The sequence below is a fragment of the Mixophyes fleayi genome, chromosome 4 (genome assembly GCF_038048845.1).
Source record: "Mixophyes fleayi isolate aMixFle1 chromosome 4, aMixFle1.hap1, whole genome shotgun sequence".
In the NCBI taxonomy this organism is placed as follows: domain Eukaryota; kingdom Metazoa; phylum Chordata; class Amphibia; order Anura; family Limnodynastidae; genus Mixophyes; species Mixophyes fleayi.
This window is the reverse complement of record NC_134405.1, coordinates 104,620,979-104,628,610: the sequence shown is the minus strand read 5'-3', so window position 1 is coordinate 104,628,610 and position 7,632 is coordinate 104,620,979. Positions and strand designations below refer to the sequence as shown.

Here is a 7,632-nt window from a genome sequence, read left to right as displayed (position 1 = left end):
CCATTTTCATTACCTCCCACCCTGCATCCATCTCCCCTGTAGCCATTTTCCTCACCTCCCACCTCTGCAGCCATTTTCCTTAACCCCCCCTGCAGCCATTTTTCTTACCTCAACCCTGTAGCTATTCCCCCTCCCCCAGTCACATCAAACCCCCATCCCCAGTCACATATATCGGCCCCCCGCCTCTGCCCTCATTCACACATATCAAGCTCTCTCCCTTCCTGTAGATTTGCATGGCAGCCCCCCACCCTATAGATTTGTATGACAGCCCCACCCCCCTCTATAGATTTGTATAGCAGCCCCCTTCTCCCTCCCTCCCTATAGATTTGTATGGCAGCATCCCACTCTCCCTCCTTCCCTATAGATTTGCATGGCACCTCCCTCCCTTACTTACCTGTAGTTGTGCTAGCCAGCATCGCTCCTCCGATCAGCAGACAGGAAGTGAAGACTTCCTGCTTCCTGTCTGCTGCACAGTATTGTGGGTGCCCATACAGCAACAGGCAGCCTAGCGATTGTCTGCCTGTTGCTGACCACCAATGCCTTTGAGCGTTGCCACCTCGAAATTCATGGCATTGAATGGTGGGGGCGGGGCTTAATGACACAATTAAGCCCCGCCCCCTCCGTTCAATGCTGTGAATTTCGGCAAATGCGGGAGCTTTGCCTACTCTTCCAGGAGTCTGTGAGGACTCCCTGAATTTCGGCAAGTATGGTTAATGTATACTGTAGATGTAAAATTAATTATACTACTAGACTGGTACAGAGGAGAGCCAAGTAGTGGGCAAGTACTAAAAAAATGGTAACTCAACTCTGTAGTTAAAGTAATAGTCTGTAGCTTGTGGTGATTTCTGAGCATACCACCTCCCCAACCCCCTTCATTTTCCATACCGTAGCCTCCTCTCTTCCCATGTTCTCTGTATTTATGTAATTACCTTATCTCATTCTTTTCTATTCTTGTCCGCTTCTTTGCTTTATCTTTCTTCCTTGGCTGGCTGACTTCTCTTGGCTTCTCTCCACTGACAGTGTTGTGACGTCACAATGCTGCCAGGAGCTGGGCCTGCCCAAGAGCCATGCTACAGGATCCTTGTTCAATTTGGCAGCACAATGGCTAGATCACTTCCCATCTGACTGAGGCCTGTTAGTGTGGTTGGAAGATGTCAACACACTGGCTAAGAGTCCCTCGTCCCGCTGAATTTTCTGTCATGCTGGATGATGATCCTATAGATTCCAATAGAATCGTTATGTGTCTTTTTGGGAACACACATAATTTACATTTGGGTCACATGCATCATGTTTTTTCCAGAACAGTTTGATGTTTTGCCCCAATTAAACCAAATAAATCAAAGGCCCTGGAATCACAAGCATTTTATCTTTGCTATGTTTCTTGGCTACTTTTTGCTCTTTATGTTCTTTTCTCTGTATTTTTAAATCTGCTTTGATTTCAAAATAAACATTATAAGCAAAGGAAACACAAAATAGGAAATGTTGTTACTTAAAAACAGCGCAGAGTATAACATGTTTGAGTTCTTTTATTTTTATATATAATTAATTTTTTCTCTGCATTAACTAACAAAAAAGCCGTCACATGTCCCCCTGCCCAAAGGGAAGCAATGTGTGCTGTTTAAAAAAACTTAGGTATCATGATACATGAAAAAAATAAGAGTACTAATAAGTATAGGTATATCATACTTGCCAACTCTCCCTGAATGTCAGGGAGACTCCCTGAAATAGGGGTGATCTCCCTCACTCCCTGAAGAGTCTGGTATTCTCCCTGATGCTGAGCCAGTACAAGACGTGGTTGGCTTCGCCATCTGTGGCATGATGACACAGTTCTGAAATTGTGTCCTATTTCCATGTATTGATGCGGCCATGGAGGTGGCCATTTTCATGGAGACCAAGATTTAAACAAAGACTGACAGGTAAGACAACATGACTTCAGTAATGGAGACAGAAATGTAAAAGACACTTCAATCTCTAGAGATTCATTAGCTGTTTTTCTTTAACGCATAGTTGCCTACTCTCCCGGAATGTCCTTGAGACTCCCACATATCTGGGAGACCTCCCGGAAGAGCAGGGCAACCTCTCGGTTCTCGCTCCGGCAATAGATAAGTGGCGGGGGGGGGGGGCCTTAACTACGCAAGCCCCACTCTCGCACACCCACCTCCCCCGGGATCTCCCTGAAGTCAACGAGGAAAAGTTGGCAAGTATGAGGTATATGTTACACAATTACAGGGAGTGGGGGGGGGGGCATGTATGAAAACTAGCGCCCAGTATAACTGATGTTGCCCATAGCAACCAATTAGATGTCTGCTTTTATTTTACAACCTGCACTGCAGAAATCTGTTTTAGACCTGTAACCCAATGGGGAAATAGCTAGGAGAAATAGTAAATGTTATTCAGTCTAATGCGCTATAATGTATTTTAGAGGTGGAATGTGAGTTTCTAGGCATCGCATGTTACAAGGTGTGTTACCTATATCCTATCTCAGGTGGTGCATTGTTCTGTTTTGCGTCCAGGTAACAAGTCACATTACACAGAAAACAACAGGGGGATGACTAGGCAGATTTCCAGAGCACTCCGACCACTCCCCTCAGCTGACATAAATAGAAGCAGCACATCTTCCGGCATAATCACAACAGCAGGATGCAGAGTAAAGGACAAGCAGTGAAGATTTACGTAGAATACTGGTAAGTTTGTTTTGTTTTAGCATGTACAAAATATGAATTCAGGGATCTAATATTTGTTCAGTCTTGGACTGGTTAATAATTTAGATTATTTTATAGCAGTTATTGAGGTATAGCTTTCTTGGCAGAGAAAAATAGGAGCAGAGAGTAGTTACACTGTATAGCTACGGTCGTTCTGGATTACCAGAGACGCTCATAGACCACAAAACAAACGGAGCCTTGTACCAGGATATTGTAAAAAACAAACAAACAACAACTTATGTTCAGGGAAACTGATGTAACATACTTGTGTACTTTTCATACCATCCATCTGGGAGAAGTTATGAAAATTATGTGTGTGGATGATGTAATTTGCATTGTCAAGTGGGTGGGACATAGTGTATGTTGCTACAAATCACATCATCACACCTCTGATCACTCAGCTGGCTGGGCTTGATGGATAACATGTCCCTACTCACACCACAGGCTGGGGAGTGGTCTTCAGGGAGAATTGCCTACTCCCCGAGACTTTGGTCTGCAAATAGACTCTCCGGACACTTCAGGAGAGGAGATTAGGCAAATATACACTATAATTACCCAACATGATCACAATAATATTCTAAATCTTTCTGTATGGCTATAGAACATTACATCCATCCAACATGTCATGCCCATTATACAACTCTACTACACTCTATATAGACATACTAATATCTATATTCATAATTAAATTATGCCTGCAGGTGAAACAACTTATTGTGCCACTGTTATAGAAAGGGAACATGCTCTTGAACTGATCAGGTAACTCATATGTGATATAAAAGGGCTTAGTCACTTTTTCCAAGCTTTCCTTGTATCCTTACATGTCATAAGAACTTTAATATCAATTTGAGTTTGGAAAGTTGTATGGAAGATATGCAACAACGTTGAAAAATAAACCTCGTAAGGAATCAAAGGCCAACAACCACAGCATAATATGAACAAGTTATACTCATTAAAAACTGGATTACCAAATCCACAACAGCTATTCAGTCCCAAATCTGATGTGTTTATACTAAAACTTGGGTTTGATCATAGATTCACATCCACGGGTTCTAAATAAAGACCTGACGAGCCAAGCTAATTTTTATCATAGATAAGGGATCTCCAATGTAAATATAGCTAAGATTGATTCCACCCTCCGCATGGAATTGGATGTTTGGTAATTTTTGAAACATGTTCGGAGTTGTTTGTGGGCAGCACAGTGGCGAAGTGGTAGCACTTCTGCCTCACAGCGCTAGGGTCATGAGTTCAATTCCCGACCACGGCCTTATCTGTGCGGAGTTTGTATGTTCTCCCTGTGATTGCGTGGGTTTCCTCCGGGTGCTCCGGTTTCCTCCCACACTCCAAAAACATACTAGTAGGTTAATTGGTTGCTATCAAATTTGACCCTAGTCTCTACCTGTCTGTCTGTCTGTCTCCCTCTCTATGTGTGTGAGTGTGTGTCTATATTAGGGAATTTAGACTGTAAGCTCCAATGGGGCAGGGACAGATGTGAATGAGTTCTCTGTACAGCGCTGCGGAGTCAGTGGCGCTATATAAATAAATGATGATGATGATGATGATGATGTTTGGAAGGGGAGTTAAGACTTGCTGCTGAATTACTTCAGCACAGTTAAAAGTCTAATTAGTGTGTTTGGCGTACTGGTCGTGGGTATGTAAACTATTGGGTTTGTCGTAATTAGTATTTTTCATACACAAGGCTCACTCCACAAACCGCATTTCACATCAGACCCAACAAGTGTCCATACTATCATAGTCAGCCAATACAAATACCTAGCAATATTAAGAACCAATGTTTAACATGACCATAATTAAATTCTATTACACTCTATGCACATAGGACACTAAAATGAATGTCATGTTAATGGTTTTTAATTATTATTTATTTCCTACCTGCTTTTTTTTTTCCTAGTGGAAGGTGAGGTTATGAGTCCCGTTATCGGGAGCTTGCAACTACAATCAAGGAGCATGTACCTGATGCGGAGATCACTGGTGGTGTAGGCAGAGTTGGTAAGTATGAGGTTGTCTACATAACTTTCTTCATTCCATGTATACAGGCAGCCAAATAACCTTCCAAAAACAAGAATTAAATTAATTTCCCTATTGTACTGGAAGTCATATGAGAAGTTTCAAACAGTAGTTATACTCACAACATAATGAGGGGGGCATTTATGAAAACTGTTTTACAGTTAACTGAAGAAAAGGTTGTGTTGTCCATAGCAACCAATTACATGTTTACTCTCACTTAGAATCTGATTAATTATAATTTTATTGGTTGCTATGGATAACTCTTCCTTTTTTATAAAGTGACCTATAGAACAATTTTCCATAATGTCCCTCAATTTTTCTTGTGTGCCACAACATGTAAGTGTTTGAATCATTTCTGTCTCTATATATAAAATATACAGCAGAACATTTAGACTCCTAACATTAAAGAATTTTCGGATTGCTTCTTAAAATCATAGCCAAATCACAGATCGATCTCATAGGGGGCAACGTCTCAAACTGATTGCTGTTAATTGCTAAATAGAGTGGGTGAATTAAATAATTACTAACGAGAGATGTTGGTTGGCTTTCATACTCTGTGTTTAGTGTCTATTTATCTATCTTCAGTGAGGTGTAACAAACAAAAGTGTTTGGCACATGCTGGGTGGATGCCGAATTCCAGTATAATAAAAAAAAAAAAAAATAGATAAGAGGAAGCAAAGTCTAAACATTGATTGTTGACTTTCTGCATTATACATTTCCTTGGTTGCATTAACACTAATTCTCACATGCACGCAGTGGAGGCAGCATTTATATGCATGTCATTGCTCTAATGTCACTGGTTCATAGCTTATTGACAAGCAACATTGTTGTTAATATTGGTTCACTCCTCAAAATGACCGTCTGCAGCCTGGTGAACAGTGTTCCTTGCTTTAGCAGGGAAAGTGGTGCAACACACAAATGTTTTCATGCATTTATTACAATACTTTATTGTGTTTAACACCTATATAACCAGCTTACTATTCTTAACTATTCAACAACCAATTAGTTGGTTAAAACAATTATATGGCTAATTTTTGGTCTACTAAAGATTTATTTTTTCTAGACATGTGAGTTATCTTTTGTTAACAGCTGGGAATAATATGCCTTTTTATTTTTCAGGCATAATATAAAGCAAAAGGAAAAATAAGCAAAAAAAAAAAGGAAAAAAACATTTCCATAATTCTGCCCTTTGTTACTGTTACACAATTAGTGTAAACACACAAATATAAAACCGTGTACTCAGATACTTCCCCAGATCAGTGTCACCAAATATGTTATGTGAACAAGACCACAAGATATGGTTATAGGACTCTGGATCAAAGATATACATTTTAGTTTGAAATTATGTAACCTTTTTTTCTGTCTCTTCTCTGTTAATAGGGAGCTTTGAAGTCAAAGTTAATGATGAGTTAATCTTCTCTAAACTGGAATGTGGTGGATTTCCATACCCTCAAGATGTGAGTGTCGACATGTGATTTACCAGTCATTTTGCATGATACCAGATGTCAGTTACACCCTGTCACATAGAAATCTTGCACAGAAGAGAGATAATGCAATAGCTAAACCTATGCAAAAGTTATATGTGAATCCCCTACCACGCTTCATAGACCACTGCAGCAAGATTATTGAACCGGAGACAACACACTAAGGTCACAAAATCTTAATGCAAACAAAGGTCAATAATTCTGCGCTTTGTTTCCATAGAAAACAAAATAACATCAAAACCCAATGTAATATAAAGGGAAAAAAAGGAAAAATAAAACTAAAATATACTTAAATTCAATCGTAGTGATGCATTCCAAACTTCATGTTTTCTTTCCAGTTTATGTCGTTAAAGAAGAAGGAAAAAGCAAATAGTGTAATACTGTATGTAATATTTAATATATATATATATTACATACAGTATAACACTATTTGTTTTTTCCTTTAACGACATAAACTGGAAAGAAAACATGAAGTTTGGAATGCATCACTACGATTGAATTTAAGTATATTTTAGTATTTTATTTTTATTTTTTTCTTACATTGGGTTTTGATTTTATTTTGTTTTCTGTGGAAACACAGCGAATAATTATTGACCTTTTGTTTGTATTAATAGCTAAACCTATGTTGCTAAAAAAACACGGGGGTTTAAACTGACATTTTCTGCAAAATGAGTCCACTTTATTTCAGTTAGTACTTTGCTTTGAAATAGAAATCATCACAACTGTTTAAACGAAAAGACACACTGTGTCCTCCAAGTAAAATAATACTCAAGCTTGTGATTTGTATGTGTTCTTAGATCATTGAAACTGTGAAGAAGATGAAAGAAGGGCATGGTACTGAGAAGATCACCAGGAACAATAAATCTTGCACTATCCAGTAGAGTACAGCTGGGATAGAAGACTTGAATACAGCCTGGCTTACAGACTAGAGCGGGTTCTGCTAATGACTGGTTTCGTCAAAAAGCCGAGGAAATCATGAGCGATCTTAGAATCTGTTCTTGAGCTGTAATACAGCTGATTCTTGCTCCACATCCAATAAATGTTCTAAACACTGTTTAATGGATTATCTCTTTATTTTATTTAAATTAAAGCAGTTTTGCTTTTTGTTTAAGCCACTAAATTCTGCAGCGGCAGACAGTCAGTATTGCAAATCATGCAAAATAGAAGTCGCACATAAAAACAGACCAGGTATTTATTTACAAGGCTGACAGAGAAGGTGCAGACACGAGAAAGAGAAGATTGGGCCCTGCTACTTAGAGCTTACAGTCTAGAGGAAGAGGGTGAAGCCAAAACAATAGCTGCTAGTGGGACGCAGAGTGAACATGGGGCTGAGGCTGGTAGAACATGTAGAGGGTGGATGTAGAATAGGCTATAGTGAAGATGTGGGTTTTGAGAGAGCACTTGAAAGATTGAAGGTT

The 7,632-nt window shown here is 39.4% G+C and overlaps 1 pseudogene; it reads left to right on the top strand.

The window, feature by feature from the left end:
• The first annotated feature begins 2,576 nt into the window (after positions 1–2,576).
• LOC142151870 (migration and invasion enhancer 1-like) lies at positions 2,577–7,268 on the top strand (annotated as a pseudogene).
• Positions 7,269–7,632: the final 364 nt, after the last annotated feature.